Source organism: Cyprinodon variegatus, unplaced genomic scaffold (assembly GCF_000732505.1).
Source record: "Cyprinodon variegatus isolate N-32 unplaced genomic scaffold, C_variegatus-1.0 Scaffold408, whole genome shotgun sequence".
NCBI lineage: Eukaryota > Metazoa > Chordata > Actinopteri > Cyprinodontiformes > Cyprinodontidae > Cyprinodon > Cyprinodon variegatus.
In genome coordinates, this window is record NW_015150861.1 from 579,309 (window position 1) to 593,816 (window position 14,508).

The window sequence follows — 14,508 nt, forward strand, 5'->3', positions numbered from 1 at the left end:
AGGTTGGGTCATATCAACATGGTTTGATTCAGTCCATTACAATAGAATAGCATATCAATGGGAGCAAGGTCTTTATTTGCAAAGTGGCCTATAGTGATGTAAGCTGCAGAGACACCAACGCAACAAAGAAGCAACACAGCAGCATAGACTGGTGCTCTTTTATGGCTGGTATCTGATTCAGAGTAAAGGAGGAGTTCCAGAGAAAATACCTTTTGTTAAAAAGCATCCTGGATATATTGATGATCTTCATGATCCTCGTGATCTTGCCGATGATGATTTGCTTGATTGTTCATTCCATTCACCTGTCTAGCTCTGCCCAGTTTCTCAGCACTGTTCATCTCTGTCACTTGCTCCAGTCTCTATTTAACCTACCTACTCACAGTCATCAGTGCAAGATTATTCGAGCCTTTGGTGAGAGTTCTCTAGCGTACCTGATTGTGTTTTGATCGCCTGATCCTGACTCGTTCTGCCTTGGGACCTCTGAGCCTAGCTGTTCCTGTTCTGATCTGTTTTCCTGACCTGTCTTCAAACTCCTACTGGATTCTGCCTGTTGACCGAATGTGGATGTACTTCCTGACACCGAGCTATATTTCCCCTTAGTACCTCTTCTGATCTGTGATCCTCTGGCTCGAACTCTTGTAAACCTCTTTGACATCGACTTTGGCTTTGCCTTTTGCATAGTCCTGGCTTGATTCGTTTGCTTGGAACAGTTCAGCATCAAGTTCTGCAGTCTTCAAGGTTTCAGTGTCTGGAACTCTCTGTGAAGCGTTCACCACATAGTGTTGGCAGCTGAAATCCACCTCCTTCTCTGGGCACGCACTGAACTTTAAGACCAGGTTGACCCACCTTGATGTCACAAACTAGTGGGTGGCAGTATTGTTCTTTGACGAACATGAATGTCTCCAGTAAAGCATATTCAAACATTACTCCTAATTAAAAATACTTATAATTTAGTGAAGAGTATGTAATCATTTTATATTTAAAGTACTTCAGAAGTTTAAATTGTGAACATGACTGGACTTTTCCTTTAATAAATGCCTATTTAAGAAATCTAACTGTCTGTCTGCCTTGATTACTGGGTCCTCTGTTTTGAGCCTTGACATACAGTATGTACAGAGAGAGGTAAGCAATGTGGTATCACATGGAAGCTAGAGCATGCCTTAAGTTAAGCTAATGCTACCTCATTAGGGAAAGAGGACTGAGGGAAAGAGATTGGTCATATAAAGGTTGTGTAGGATGCAGAAAGTGTGTAAACTAAACCAACTTTCCTTTAGGTGTCAATTTCAGTGTTACTAGACTCAGGCAGCACAGGTACAACACTGGACAGGAAACAGTAAGTTTACAGCAGGTTTGTAACACTCCTTAGATCACCCCATCATGACATCCCAGACTTGGAACAGAATATTAAAGGCAGACTGTCCACAATGATACACCTCACCTCCATAGGTAATCAGCCTACTTTATCATTTAAAATTAAGGCAAAATTCACATAGACTAACCACACAAAATCAGATGTTTATTGCAAAAGTAAGCACTTCTTTAGAGAGGATGTTTTCAAAGTTAAAAAAGATAATGAGGCCATTTCTGTCAGGACTCCTGTTTTGTGTCTGTGTTTGTCTACCTTCATCCACCAGGAGGCGCCTGGTACTGGTCCGCCTCCTCACACACCTGCGGATGGTTTCCTCGTTAAACGGAGTGTTCTTAAGCTGCTGACTGCCACTACAGTACTTCGACACCAGAATGTTTGCCAGTTTATGGTACTCTAGCCAAGCTGAGTTTGCTGAGCCAAGCTGAGTTTTTGTCAACCTAAATTTTAACTTTGTTTTGTCTTTGGCTCTTGGCAGGAAGTTGTCCTGCTAACTGGATCTCTCGGACCTTTACATCCTGTAAGGATAAACTGAGCTTCAAACTGAGCTGGGAGGTTTGGATCCACTTTTCCCAAGAGATCTTTTGACCTTTCCACTGAGAAAGGGATTATTCTCCACTAGGACCTGTTCAAGTACCGCAGGAAATCTCAGTTTTCTCCGTTCTGCAACAATCAACCGCATTCTGGGTAAAACCTGTTCTGCCCTCCACCAAATCAGACCACACTGGAACCACGGCACACAGACAGGAGTCAAGACCCCACTGAGCCTGAACTAACCACTGTGTCTTCCCCTCACTTTGCAGTTCCGGTTGAGCTGTGTTCAGAGCAACACTTCTCCCCTTATTTTACTTCTTCAATAAAATCCATTAAACCTTTCCCCTGGTCTCTCTGTTCGGTTTTCTGCATTTTTGGGTCAGAACTTTGTAACATCATGACAATTATATTACAAATACAAATATACACCCTGTTTTTTGTTTTATTCCTATATTAATAACTGGTTTAAAAATAATTTATTTAATCATTATCCTTCTCCGTTTTTTTTTAATGTATTTTTTATACTTTATTTGTCAACTGTCACTGAAATCTATGATCTTTATCATTATTATTCTGAGTTGCTAAGAAGGTTTGAGTCCATTGCGATAATGGATTTGATTCAGAGGGACATGATAAAGTGTTAGGAGTGAAAAGGAGGAGACGGGTGAATAGAGACTGAATCCTGAGGAGGGAATGATAGAGCTGGAGATGAAGCAGGAAAGTGGAGGATGAATTTTAAAAAGGCAGCATATTGCCCAAAAATGACAGGAATTATAAACAGTAGTCTACAGGGAGAAGATCAGGGTGCCTCTTCTTGCTTAAATGACCACTGATTTTGTTGAGCAGTGTTTCAGTCAGGTTCTCCACATAGTCACTTGGATCTGGTGGGGCTAGGCGCACTATGGCTGAAACTGACCTCACTGCAGCCTATAGTGGAGAAACTACTCTTTTGCTCTACCAATTTTAAAAATCCAGCTTGGTTTCTTTGAAACAATTTTGAAGGATTATTTCACCATTCTGATAAGTTGTTGTTGTGAATGTTTAATTGCAAGCTGTTTCCAACTGGCTGTTTTACTGATAATAAGGTTTGAAAAGAAGTTACTAGCCTTTTTGTTTGGCTCCTGCGTAGTTTAAAGTGGCATTGATCTGTCAGTGAGTAATGTGCTTTTATGAATATTTGGATAATAAGCAAGGAAACAAAAATAATAATAATAACAACAGTAATAATACATTAATAATCATCATATAATTATTCATAACAAGGACTATTGTATTTGACATTAATAATAATAGCAATAACAATAAATAATATATTTAATGCAAGTACCCTATATCATACTTGATGGGTCAGCTAATGTCTCAAAGGTTGAAAACCACTGACTCAAGAATAGGGTAAGTAGTGTCTGGGAAAACATGAACTCCACATTACGTTATTAAACCTAAATAAATTCTAATTGATTTAGATAAAGACATTGGTCTGCTTTCCTCAAAGGTGACTGGTTGAAAGGACAGGTTCTTGCCTTTCCTCACTCCCTTGCCAATGCAGTGTTTTCTGTTTTGTGTCCATGGTTGGCATAAAAAGACAAAGATCAGGAACAGCTTAGCACTGGATGTTATCTTATCATTAATGATGACTGTCAAAATTGATGGACTTAAGCTCAAAAAGCAGCTCCCTACATCTGTGAATAATAAAGCAAAATCAGCTTATAAACATAAAAAAGATACATACACACCAAAAATGAGAAAAACACACCAACCTTAATCGTTAAGGTGTATAATTTGGCAGACATTATTGCTTGTTTTTCTTATGAAAGGATTTTAATAAAGAAATTAAAATTGTCTTTTTTAGTCTATTTTTCATTTAAAGCATAATTGTACCCTCAGTGTTCAAATCTTGCTTCAAGCTCAGATCAAAACTTGAGAGCTCTGTTCCAAACCAGTCACTGACTGACAGTCACTGACATCATATCTTCAGTGTGACTTAAATGTTGGAACCAAAAGAAACCAGGTACTGAAAACAGTAACATTCCATTTCACTGTTATTAGTCGAAAAGCTGAAAAGTCAGACAACCTGTAGCATATCCTCTGAGTTGGAATACTTGTGGGTAAGATTAGCATATTCTATATATATAAAGAAGGTAATTGTACCTGCAGTCTGTGATCTGTCTTTCTGCCTCAATAGGAACCAATCGGGAGTGCCTGTTAGAAATGATGGAATTTAACCTGCAGAGAGAGAAAGGTTCTCCTTAGAGACCATCTCACAATAAAAGGTGAAACCAGTAGATTTTAGAACCAGCAAAATTTTAACTAAATACAAAGACAATCTATTATTATTATCCATTATTAAAAGATTATTACAGGGAGTTTGTCCTTCCTCTATATTGTTGGCATGTGCTGCTCCCCAGTGGAGGGTGGTGCACGGGGCCGTGGCCACGAGCAGATAAGTGGCATGTATTGATCACAGTGTGCCTTTTGTCAGGCTGAGTAAACGCTACAGCATCTCTGGATGTCCCAGACAAGCTCCTCTCTTCTCCTTGTTAAAAAAGAGGGCGGTTGGTTTAGGACACAGTTTTAATAATGATCTGTTTATTTTTGTTCCTAGATATACAACAGCACTATGGAGGAATATTTGTCTGGTTAATTTTTTCTTTTTTTTTTTTTTGGTCGGGCAAAGATGAGCATTTAACTTACCAGGAGAAATCAAATCAAGGAGGCAGGTTCTGTAGATGATGAACTGATATTCAGAACCTGCTGGCTGCAGGTCTTAGGACAGAGTTTTCCTTTTGTAGGATATTTCAGACTTGAATGAGTTTATTTCTATTTGGGTAGGTAGAGATGTTTTATGTTTATGTCTTATGTCATATAAATAATGAATTACTTATTCTTAGTTTTTGAGGGGGTAGACTTATATCTTTTGTTTTATTTTTCTTTTTTCTTTTGGGTTGTTCTATATGAGTATATGTATCTAATTAATTTGAGTGTTTATTGTAAATGAAACATTGGACCAATAAGAGGGTTCATGGTATATTGTTCAAAACCAGAACAGGAGCGGTTTTCATCAATGTTAAAATAGTGCATTAGAAATATTTATATTAATAAGACTCAGAGCACATTAATTTTATAAACCCCCAGCTGGTATTTGTTAACAGATGGAATCAGAGGACAGAAAAAAAAATCTAATTAATCACAGATATAAAAGGCCAAACCATGAAGGATAGATCCAAACTATCCAGATCAAATACTAGAACATATGGATACATTACGGTATAGAACACATGACACCTACTGCAACAAGGGGGTTCATGGTTTCAAACCATTTCTGTGTCTGTCTCGGTTGTTGTGTCTTTAGGCAAAAAAATGCCGCTGCATTGCCTACTGATGGTCAGAGGGACATCAGTAGGCAGTAGGGAAGTGCTTTGTAGATTCAGTTCAGGAAGAACGAGGAGAGGATGAGCTCCTGTAGGAAAAGCTGCAGAATGTAGGGGAAATTGTGACATATAGTTCAAACTGTGTTGGTCTTTTCCTTCAGCTAAATCCATGACTCAGATAAAGATCAGTGAAGAACAAACAAACTGATGTCAAGATTATGTTTCCAATGATTGGGTCAGACAACTAATTGGATCAGACCACTAAAGAAAGCCTAGGTGGTTTACAGCAACAACCCCACATCTCTCAGTCAGTCGATCATGGACGTTACCATGAGTTTGTGGTGGAAAGGCTATTAATTCTTTTCACTTTCATTGTTTTAAAGCTTACAATGCAGTAAAAAACATCTGTCAAAACTATCCTACTTATTTGGATTCAATGACCCAGTTTAAGATATGAAGGTTCAGAGGCATCACTTTGGTTTTGGACAAATCCAGTTTCATTCTCTGAGGTTGTATTAGACACATGACACGATGACATGATGTTCCCCTGCAGGCGGTCATGTGTTCCAGCCAAGTTTGCACTGAAGAGGAAATAACTTGTGTTTAATGATATATTTAGAATTTCTGGTCCTGAGCCAATTTCCTTGGGTTAGTGGAGAAAACAGCTGAGTCAGCAGGCAGATGGATGCTGAAATAATCATTATAGACACTGATCCAGACCCATAATCCTGCTTTTGTGATATCTGGGTCAAACCTCTGCCCCCATCCATAGCCACTTGGACCAGAACAGAGCCGCGCCAAACAAAACAGCTGGAGGTGCATTGAGGAGCATCCATGTCTCCTCCACCACTCATCTGCTCAGCTTGAAGAACTGCCAACGAGGAGTTCGGCTCTGCTCCTCCATTCTTCTGCTAAGGTAGTTCCAGATCAGCAGGAGCAGTATACAGAATACCAGCACATCCTCCAAAAGCCATAGCCCCTTTTCCACCAAAAGCCTCGGGCTTTAAAGCCTCAGGCTTTGTATTACCGGGATAATAGGAATCCAGACTAATTAAACATGTTCCTCTTTAATTACTTTGAAAGGCCCTGGGACAATCATGCAAATCAACATAGCAATGTGGTTAGCAAAAAAAAAACCTCAATGTGGTTAGCAAAAAAAACTTCCTGATGGGTTGTAGACCTTCTACGGCCCTGCCCAGTTCTCCTGGAGTAACTACCTGTCTCATGGAATCTCCTCCATGCTGTTTAGATTGTGCTGGGAGACACAGCAACCTTCTGGCAATGGCACGTGTTGATGTTCCATCCTGGAGGAGTTGGATTGCCTGTGCAACTTCTGTAGGGTCCAAGTAGCGCCTCATGCTAACAGTAGTGAAAAGATGAGGAGGGGAAAAATGTCAGTGGCCTCCACCTGTAAAACCATTCCTGTTTTGATGATCGTCTCATTGTTGCCCCACTAGTGAACCTGTTGTTAATTTCCAAAGCAGCTGAAAATGATTAACAACCCCCTCTGCTACATACCTGACCAAATCAATATCCCGCAAGTTTAATCAACTTGATGCTGTACTCTGATTACAAAGTGTTCCTTTATTTTTTTTGAGTAGTGTACATACAGTCAGTGTGATGAATGGGTGAATAAATGATGTATGGATAAGAAATTCAGCTGACGATGATATAACATACGAGAACAGGATAAAGATAAATATCGGAGGTAGAGCCTGAATAGTGAAGCATGGAAGTAGATGGATGGATGGATAGACCAGTAGATAAAGCTAGGGAGCAAATAGATGAATGGAAGGATGGACGATAGACAGATGTATAGAATCTGAATGGAGAGTGATGGATTAATGGGTAATTGCCTCTATAGACAGACAGACACTCTGATTAATGGTCAGATGGAGGAGGAATTAAAAGGCTGGAGACACACAGATGATGAATGAAACGAGAAATGGCCTAATGCCTTGAAGAGCTTTAGGAATGAATCAACGGGTGGGTGTGATTGATGAGTAAACAAATACCTTTTGGTTCATTCTATATGTTTAGAAAGTCTGTCATGTGGAATAGCATCCTCCTATTGGAGAAATCAGCTCATTCTAATTAATAACCATCTTCAATCAACTTGATTAGGTCACTACTGCTCCATGTTCTCCGGTGAACTGATTAACACAGCAGCAAAGGCATCTGGGACAACATCATATGTGGTGTTTGCTGGCTGATTAAAGCCAATCAAGCAGACAGTAAACACATGTACAAAATTTACATTTTTATTTTTACTGAGTAAACTTGTTTCCTCCAATAGGATGCTGAGTTTAAGTAATCCAAAATGGACTCCTAGATGCAGGTTGCTCAGCAGGATATCTGGTTCAATCAAAGCCAGAGCTTTGGAATGGTTGAGATACTAGCTGTTTTCATTCCTGTCACAGGTGGCTTAAGTCTCTTCCACCAAATAGTGCTGCCTTGAGCACAACTTAGAGCTACCCTGGCATTTCATAAATGACCAATGAAGCCAAAATGCCAGGACCACCCTCAACATGACCAGGAAAGAGCATTGGATGTATGCAGGGTGTCAGAGACTTCTCAAATCTCACAACTCAAAACAACCAGTGGATGGATGGATGGATGTGTCATTGTCACAATTTGGCCATTAAAAATATGAATTTCTCTTGCTAACACATCGTAGTTTGTCTTCTTGTTCAGGATTGTTCAGGAACATCTAATTTTATTAATTTTGTTGTAGATTCTCATTCCTCAGAATAACATCAAAATGTCATGATGAATTCCATTCTAGACGATTCTTATAATTCCCACTGGCCTTGAGGTGGTGCTTCCATCTTCCTTCAGAAATAAACTTTGAGTTTATCTCTGATGGATGATGTAGCAAAAGGCAGCAGTGTGAATAGCTGACATAATTTGGGACGAAATATGAAGAGGACATGAAACATAGTCAGAGTGAGGCTGGCCTAAGAAGAAGTGATAAACAGTTGGAGACCTTTTTTTTGGCAGCTTCTGAAGGCTGGCAGATGGTTGGAGCTACAGCTCTCTCCCCCGTTGCTCCTTCATCTCCTGCTCCTCCTCATTTCCATCCCTATCTCTCCAGCTCCACCTCTTTGGGCTTTCTGCCAGCATAAAGCCGAGCAGAACATCTACCTTCTGGGTTTGGACCTCCATTGCCTCCTGCAGCTCAACTCTTGCTGTGAATTTGGGTATAACACTGAAACTTTGCTGGTATTTTCCCATTTCTCCATTTGTTCTGTACATAGGCTGGAGGCCAATGCTGCCTTTTAAACAGTGGAAATGCCTCAGAGCTCTGGCAGTCGCCAGCAGTTCCTAATATCCACAAGTTTCGGTTTCAAATAGAATTGGCCTCCTTTGATTGCTGGCAGATTAGGGAGCAGGCGCAGACCTCCATGCTTTATCATCACTGCTGGACTCAATAGTGAGAGAAGTTCAGCTTATGCAGTTGGTGATGTGCAGCTGCTTCAATAACACGGTTTTACCAAAACCAGACTAATTTGGTGTTTAAAAGAGGAGTAATATCTGTTGCTTTCTTAATCCATAACTCATTAAGTGCCCTGTTTTCTTGCAGCAATGAATTTTTGGTCTAGAAATACTAGGAGGGATGTATACAACTGCGAAAAGAAGAGCTGTATATTTTTTGTGATTTTATCAAATTAAAGAAAAAAGAAGTGATCTTAAAGCGGAAAAAATTCTGAAAGTAAAATAAATATATTGGAGACAAAAAAAATCACATGGTATCGTAAAAACTAATGTAATTTGAGACTGAAAAAAAGATTTTCAGAGAAAGGATTTTGTTTTGTTTAAGTAAAACATAAATTAACATTTGAAAAATTATTTCCAGGGGAGAAAGCTCTTGTGAAAAATATATTTTTAATCTCAGATGTTGTTGGTTTTTTTTTTTTTTTGCACCAATTTCCTTTCAAAAGTAGATATCTCTCTCAACTTTTTTCTTATCTCTCTTAAAACCAAAATGTTTGCTCTCTATTGAGGAATTTTCTCTCAATGTTAAAAATGTGTCTTATTAACGGTAAGACTTCATTTTATTTGATTTGGGGCTGCATTGAGGTGGACTTCATTACCCAAAACGTATCTTTATGAGAGACTGATGTACACATCTCTGCAGCTTCTCTACTGTTACCCACTCTTTACTCCATCCAGTGTCTTGCCCATGACCAAAATCTAATAAATTAGCAAATTAGAGGGAGGTGGGTGGTGTGGCTTGGTAGCTGGAGACTGATTTGGAGCTGGATCCAAATAACAGTGACCATCAGGCAGTGAGCACACAGGAAGTCAGGCTTTAAATACTGCTCCAGATGAAGATCAGTCTCAGCTCTGTGCATCCAGCTCCTCCCAAGCCACACCTATCAGAGAGAGGGAGAGAGAGCACAACCTAAACTGCACTCAAACAGGCTCAGACACCTCACAGTTGACCATAATATTCTTTTAGAAAGACTTGAATATTTTGTTGGAATTAAAGGTACAGAACTAGACTGGTTTAAATCTTATCTATCTGATCGATTTCAGTTTGTTAATGACAAATCTTCCTCATGGTCAAAGGTTACCTGTGGAGTACCACAGGGATCAGTGCTAGGACCAATTCTCTTTACAATATATGTTCCCAATCGGTAGAGTTATTAGACAGCATGGGATTAATTTTCACTGTTATGCTGATGATACCCAGCTATATCTGTCTATAAATCCAGATTAAGCTAACCCATTACATAAATTACAGGCATGTCTTGAAGACATAAAAACCTGGATGACTCTTAACTTTCTGCTCTGAATGTAGTTTTTGGACCAGTCTTTGAAAAAGAAGCTGATTAGTCAGTCACTACATTTGGATGGGATTAAACTGATTTTAGATAATAAAGTAAAAAATCTTGGTGTTGTTTTTGATCAGGACCTGTCATTTAAATCCCATATCAAAGAGGTTTCTAGAATTTCCTTCTTCCATCCGTGGAATATTGCAAATATGAAATATCCTGTCCAGGGGTGATGCTAAGAAACTAGTCCATGCATTTGTTACTTAAAGGCTGGACTATTGTAATTCTTCACTATCAGGAAGTCGACAAACTGTAGTTAAAAGCCTTCAGCTGATCCAAAATGCTGCAGCCAGAGTTCTGATGAAAATTAAAAAGAGAGATCATATCTCTCCTATCCTGGCTTCTCTTCATTGGCTTCCTGTTAAATCAAGAATAGAATTTAAAATCCTCCTTCTCACATATAAAGCCTTAAATGGCCAAGCTCCATCTGATATCAGAGATCTGATTGTTCCTTATGTTCCTAACAGAGCACATCGCTCTCAATCTGCAGGTTTACTAATGGTTCCTAGAATTTCTAAAAGTAGAATGGGAGGCAGATCTTTTAGTTATCAGGCTCCTCTCCTGTGGAACCAACTACCAGTTTTAGTCCGTGTGGCAGACACCCTGTCTACTTTTAAGACTAGGCTTAAAACTTTCCTTTTTGATAAAGCTTATAGTTAGAGTGGCTCAGGTTATCCTGAGCTATCTCTATAGTTATGCTGCTATAGGTTTAGACTTCTAGAGGACATAGGGACCCCTATTTCATCATTCTGCTTAATTCTATCTTTATTCTCCCACTTTACAGCATCTCTTAGTTTAATCTCTAACATTATGCTCTCTCTGCTTTTTCTCATAGTAGCTCTGCCTCGTCTGTTCCTGTTTGGCTGTGACGCCATCCTGGAGAGAAATATCAGCTTTGCTGCTGCCATCAACACCCTTGTTTATAGATGTTGGAGATCGGCCTGTATTCCAGTGTAGTCCTGTTTCTCTGACCGTGACTGGCTGGATATGCTCTCTTCATCCTCTAACATGGGAGCTGGCTCTGTGCTCTTCCGCTTGGCCGTGCGTTTCCTGGAAGGGGCTGCCTTTTACAGCTGCTTTTTGTATCTCTGCTTCTGTCTCCTTGAACCCCAGTCGGCCTCAGCAGATGGACAATCACACTGTGCCATGTTCTGCTGGAGGTTTCTTCCTGTTAAAAGGGAGTTTTTCCTCTCCACTGTCGCTACAAGCATGCTTAGTGTGAGGGATTGCATTCGAGTCAATGAGTCGATGCAATCAACTTGTTTTACCTAGATAGAAAACTTTGAATCAATTTGACTGTAGATCTGGTGAACTGTAAAGTGCCTTGAGATGACTTGTGTTGTGAATTGGCGCTATAAAAATAAACTGAATTGAATTGAATTGGATTTGGGCTGAAACCCTCCATGCCTAGCTAAAAAGGCACATGCTGTACTTTTTCCTTTTTTTTCTGTTTTTTAATAAACTTCGACTAATTGAAAGGAACCATCTTGCTTCATCATTTTTAGTTGGAAGTTAAATCTACAACACCTGTGTCAGTGTCAACAGAACTGACAGCTGCCCATGCGCATTATTTTGAAAATATTTGACTGCTAAAAATTGAAATCTAAATAAAAAATTTTTTCTTAAGTGCACTTTCTCTTGAATTTAGGTGGTAAGTGAGGCACTTTGCCAGTAGAACAAGACAATTTAGATTTAAATTAAAGGTATTGTGGAGGCTTTTCACTTACTTTTTTAAAACACTCTCCCTCTTCACTTTGAAAACCAATGGGCGATGTGAGAGAGTGCACAAGCCCATTTCTTCTTGTGCATGCTCTGTTTAAATGTTGCTATTCTCATAGCTCATACAAGTTTACTGTGAGCAAACGTCCGTCCCTAACCCCTAAATCCCTTAATCACTATATAGAGCAGGGACTATATAGTTGACTTTATAGCAAACTCAGTTAACTGACCGTTTTGGACAGATGATCGATGCTTTTTGTATAACTCCCCCTCCACTGCGTGGTGCCTTTTGTTATTAGTCGCCGCTGTCGGGTAGCAACAGCCTATGACAACAGCGGGCCGCTGTGACCGGAAATCCCATAACACTTTAAGACGAGAGCTCTCCGTGCAAAGCATTCTGGGATATATCTGCCTCTTCTGAGGCCTTTCTTTTTTTTCCCATACACTTTGTAGACACTTTTTCTCCCTAAGCGATTTTCAAAGAACCGCAGTGAAAAATGTTAGCTTCAATTGTCTGAAAATGTATCTCAGCATTAGAATCAGAATCAGAAATACTTTAATAATCCCAGAGTGAAATTACTTTAGCATAGCATTAGCATAGATGTATGCCTGAAAGTCCGCATGTACAGAAAAAGAAAGCTAACCTTATGAGCACATATAACGGTCTCAAATAAACATATCGCCAATATGGTTGACAATTAGAAGCATCACTAATTTAGATGATCAACCCGGAAATATTAGATCATCCTCTATACTTATAAGAAAAAACAATTGCATTGTCTCATTTCAAGTGCATATTATCTAATTATCTTATTTTAAGAATAAATATACTCATTCCAATGGCAAATCATCTTACTTGCTTACTTAAATTAATTCTGTTAGGATTACTGTCTGTGTGGTTTGTGTTTTTGTGTTTGTCTCCCTTCCTCCACCAGGAGGCGCCTGGTTCTGGTCCGCCTCCTCACACACCTGCGGAGGGTTACCTCGTTAACGGAGAACTCTTAAGCTGCTGACTGCCACTACCTCAACGCCAGAGTGTTTGCCAGTTTTGGGTACTCTAGCCAAGCTGAGTTTTGCTGAGTAAAACTGAATTTTGTCAACCTGAGTCCTAACCGTGTTATTTTATCTTTGCCTCTCGGCAGGAAGTCATCCTGCAAAATGGATTTTTTCGGACCATCTCTCCCTGGAAGGATCATCTGAGCTTCAAACTGAGCTGGGGATTGAAACTGGAGGTTTGGATCTACTTTCTTCCAAGGGATCGTTTGAGCTTCACACTGAGCTGGGGATTCATCTCTACATCAACCCGTTCAAGTACCGCAGGAAATCCAAGTGGCAGTCAGTTTCTCCTTTCATCTACAAACAACCGCATTCTGGGTAAACCCTTTCCGTGCTCGACCGAATGAGACAAACACTGGAACAACCGCACACCGACTGGAGTCAAAAAGTCAACCACTTTTCTTGAAACGAGAGTCAGCAATCTATTTATTCTCTTCAAGTTCAAGGATCAAATTTTCCACTGAGCCTGAACTAACCGCAGTGTCTTCCCCTCACTTTCCAGTTACGGTTAAGCAGTGTTCAGAGCAACACTGGATTCTTCATAATCTCCTCAATAAGCCTATTAAACCTTTTCCCCGGTCTCTCTGAATTGGTTTCTCTGCATGTCCGAGCTCTTGATAAAATCATGACAAATTTAAGACATTTATACTTATTTCTAGATCATTTATTCAGTTCCGTTGCAGCTATCTGGTATGGTTCTAAATGGACTCAGTTCTCAGAACAAGATGTGCAGACCCAGTCATGTCCAATCAGAAGTCAAACTTCCACAATCAACTATCAAATGTTTAAAAGGAACGTTTAAAACATGATTCAACTTTTGGGGCTTTATAAAACCTAATAAAGGAAGTGGTTCAAACAGGGAAAAACTATTTCTAGCATAGAGTGAGGCTGAGGTCCAAAAAAAAAAATTATGTTCATGCATTATCCCTGAGCATTTTCTGTTAAACACATCTAAACACTTAACCAATTTTATCACAACTATTATAGTGGTTAATCAGATATGTCAACTTTATTAGCTCTGAATCCAACTGCAGTTAAGATTTTAAGAGAAGGATTTGGACCAAAAGACAGAAAAAGATGGCCGTATACGGAAAACTAGTTCAACTTCATAAAAAGTTAGAGATAAAATTAAAAGTCCAAACAGGTTCAGTCAAGAGCAGGTTAGCTGCTAATGATTCAGTTCTGACATGCTCCAAAATGTTTTATTTGTTTTCTGATCAATTGCCAGGATGACCTGGTGATGTGCTTTGGATAATACCACCTGCAGCAGATCCAAGGTGTTCTTGACATTTAGGTCCCTTACTGGTGGTTCCTGAATGGTTCCGTTAGTGATAGCATGTTTTCCAACTCCAAAAACAATCAAAGCAATCCAGCCCATCCAAACCCATCATCATGCATGGCTAGGTCCAATGCTCAGGTTCTGAAATGTTGTGACTTTTATTCCAAAGGTGGTGAAACCTAGCCTGGGTGCCATTCCGAACTTAGTCCCGCCCACAAGGTTTGAGGTCGGGAAGCTCGGTCTGGCTCTGCTCCATAGTAGCGCGAGTATTATCGCCCACTGTCAGGCGATCCAATCAAATTGTCAGGGCGGGCTTTATACGATGATGGACAGATGATCAACAGTAAC

General features: G+C 39.7%; 1 protein-coding gene across 3 annotated transcripts in view; it reads right to left on the reverse strand.

Moving 5' to 3' along the window:
- Positions 1-14,508, reverse strand: part of LOC107093118 (leucine-rich repeat and fibronectin type III domain-containing protein 1-like protein) — a 335,211-nt gene that overhangs the window by 157,188 nt on the left and 163,515 nt on the right. The window contains exon 3 of one of the 3 annotated variants that reach the window (XR_001481608.1): positions 4,049-4,123. The exons of the other annotated variants lie outside the window; for them this stretch is intronic. The gene's annotated coding sequence lies outside the window, so the exon portion shown is untranslated. The remainder of the gene's footprint in view (positions 1-4,048; positions 4,124-14,508) is intronic. 3 annotated transcript variants of the gene reach the window in all.